Source organism: Perca fluviatilis, chromosome 18 (genome assembly GCF_010015445.1).
Source record: "Perca fluviatilis chromosome 18, GENO_Pfluv_1.0, whole genome shotgun sequence".
Lineage (NCBI taxonomy): Eukaryota > Metazoa > Chordata > Actinopteri > Perciformes > Percidae > Perca > Perca fluviatilis.
The window spans coordinates 8811765-8814902 of NC_053129.1; the positions used below are offsets into that span (position 1 = coordinate 8811765).

The 3138-nt window shown below is 39.5% G+C and overlaps 3 non-coding genes across 3 annotated transcripts in view; all 3 read left to right on the forward strand.

Moving 5' to 3' along the window:
* Positions 1–52, forward strand: part of trnaa-cgc — a 72-nt gene extending 20 nt beyond the window's left edge. The window contains exon 1 of the tRNA in view: positions 1–52. This exon is cut by the window's left edge and continues 20 nt beyond it. This is a non-coding gene — a tRNA (tRNA-Ala).
* A 466-nt stretch (positions 53–518) lies between these two features.
* On the forward strand, positions 519–590 carry trnag-ucc. Its single transcript has one exon. It is a non-coding gene; the product is annotated as a tRNA-Gly (tRNA).
* A 247-nt stretch (positions 591–837) lies between these two features.
* trnaa-ugc lies at positions 838–909 on the forward strand. The gene has a single exon. It is a non-coding gene; the product is annotated as a tRNA-Ala (tRNA).
* Positions 910–3138: the final 2229 nt, after the last annotated feature.

The window sequence follows — 3138 nt, forward strand, 5'->3', positions numbered from 1 at the left end:
GAGCGCATGCTTCGCATGTATGAGGCCCTGGGTTCAATCCCCGGCATCTCCATCAGGTATTATGGTATAGTCTGTAAAAGATACACTGAAAGAAAAAATTAAAGAATGTAACAAATACAGTAACATCTCTGTGTACTTTACTAAAGTCCAGCTTTACTCAGCAATTGAGAAGGATCTAAACATTTGAGCAAATTTGTATAGCACAGTGGGTTTTCCAGACCTTGTTGCATTAATGGGGATTAATGCAAAAATCACAGTCAACTTTCCCACAACACCCAAAAAAAGGCGATGGACTAGAAATCCATTGGAAATCCATCCCGCGCATGTCAAATCCTGCCGACTATGAAAGTATTCCTTTAAAAGTGGTAGCACACCAATGACACATCACATTATACCAGAGTGCAGATGTATTATCTCATAGGCACTGGAAGCCACCCGTCTTCACCAATGCATATATTGTCAGTCTCAAAACCCAGATGAGTTGCATGATTTGCAGTGAATACTCTTTCTTAAGACCTGCGATGGTGGTATAGTGGTGAGCATAGCTGCCTTCCAAGCAGTTGACCTGGGTTTGATTCCCAGCCATCGCAGTCGATTTCTTGCTGTTGTGTGCTTTATTTGTCAAGAAGTAAGCAGAAAGGCAAACAATGTGCTACTTTACAACTATGATTGATGACATAGCAGTGCAAGTATTTTGCCCAGGTTTGATTTCCAACCAGTGCAGTTGCATTTACAGGTTTTAAGGCCATTTACAACATTGACATGACATGTTTTACCCAGGTCTCTTCTTTTATTCAGGGATCTCAGAAAAAAGTCAAAAACATCTGAAATGATTCAGGGGATGTAGCTCAGTGGTAGAGCGCATGCTTTGCATGTATGAGGCCCCGGGTTCAATCCCCGGCATCTCCATCAGGTATCATGGTATAGTCTGTAAAAGATACACTGAAAGAAAAAATTAAAGAATGTAACAAATACAGTAACATCTTTGTGTACTTTACTAAAGTCCAGCTTTACTCAGCAATTGAGAAGCATCTAAACATTTGAGCAAATTTGTATAGCACAGTGGGTTGTCCAGACCTTGTTGCATTAATGGGGATTAATGCAAAAATCACAGTCAACTTTCCCACAACACCCAAACTTCTTATTTTTAAATTGTAATCATGTAACTTTTATTATTAAGTTACTTGCCCAACCAGGTTTGATAAAACATTAGATCTCTGTTACGGTACAAATAAGGGAGCATATCAAAAAAGCAAGCGGCCTCCACTAGGGTCTGCAGACACAGCCAGTGCACTGCAGTTTTTTAACCAATTGAGAAGGTGTGGGATATAGATACACACGCTTTGCTGACCAAATGACTTATGTTCCTATAATATACTGCCTAATTATTACAGCAAGCTGCCTAGACTTAACGAGCTAAAAGTATGCTGCACGAGAACAGAGCCAAGGCTGCACACAGGTGGCCTGCATCGTGCAAAGGAGGACATGTTCCTCTGTGGGATGCAGTAAGCAAGGACGGAGGACACCAAGACCTGGCTCAGTCACAATCCATCAAAAGCAACAGCCCACTTTGTAGAGACAGATGTTCGTGTAGTAATATGTAACTGCCCTTGTTAAACTTCAATAAAAGACAGGCAAAAGAGGAAGAGAGTCAGAGCTCACTGGTGAGAAGCAGACTGCGGAGTCTGCTTACGGAGTGATGCTCTCCATCTATAGAAGCCTATTGTATTAATACATATCTGTGTCTGTGAAGTTATTGCTATCTATTTCAGAGAAGAAGTCCTCACCTGGGAGTGCACCTTGAAGCACAACAATTGGGGGCTCGTCCGGGATAAAAACAAAAAGAGGATTCTTCAAATTGGTTGGAAAAGTTCGGTCCAAGGGTGAAAGGTTGCGTTGAACATCTGGCGCCATAAATAAGGTAAGCAGACCATTATTCTGCATTGACTATTCTAAATCAAGGGTGTTCAACGTCTTAGTAACCCACAGACCGCTAAAATTAATTAATTAAATACATAGTGACAACTTCCATTTCTATAAAGGTACAGGAAATATGGTATGGTTTATGGAACAAATATGAGGAAATATTTGTGAAAGTCTGAGTTTGGCAACTCCACCCGTGTCCTGACGAGGCCGGTTTTGGCTGGGTGGTGGAAAAACACCCGAATGAGACATCTTCAAAACAAAAGGAAAAAGAGGTTAAAGTCCTCCGGAAAGGTTAAAGTCCTTTAAGAAAAAAGGTTAAAGTCCTTTAAGAAAAAGGTTAAAGTCCTTTAAGAAAAAGGTTAAAGTCCTTTAAGAAAAAGGTTAAAGTCCTTTAAGAAAAAAGGTTAAAGTCCTTTAAGAAAAAGGTTAAAGTCCTTTAAGAAGAAAGGTTAAAGTCCTTTCAAAGCAGAGGTTAAAGTCCTCCATATAGGAGTTAAAGTCTCCTAGGTATGACTGGTGAACGATTGTATTATTGAACCATTTCACACTATTTAGGTGATATGACAAAATAATCCAATGTTCACATGACTTGTTGGTTTTGGTGTCAGACAATTGAGCTAGTTCGATTGTGCAGAGGCTGGGTACCAGGGTATAGCGTGCCATATTTCCCAGCTGGCCAAAACCACGGTATAGGGAAACTTGATTTTGGTGTCAAATAGGAATATTACTTTCCTGTTTAAGGGTTGAGAACCAGGGACATAGTGTGCCATAAAATCTCAACTAACTGGCCACAATCAAAGGTTTAAAATAGGAAAATGAAAAATTGACTCATCAAATTAAGGGTAATGCATGAATGACCAATGTGTATGAATGCTAAATAGAAGCAATTGAAGCAGCAGCACTTACCTGAAACCTAGCGGTATTAACATAAAGCGGTAGACTGTTAGAAGTAGAATTGTGGATATTTAGATCGAGGAGATTTCTGTGTGGCAATTTAGAGGTATTGAAGTATTAATGGCAGTTTTTGGATAAATATTTCTGGCAAAGTGTAAAGCATATTCCCAACGTCGCAAAGACCAGTGTTACTAGTTAAGAGGAAATGAATGGAGGAGAGATTTGATGATAGAGAAATAGATAGCCGAGGGGTAGAAATTAAAAAGGACCACTGTTATTATTATATTTAATAAGTTAAAGGGAACGAGATTCGCATAG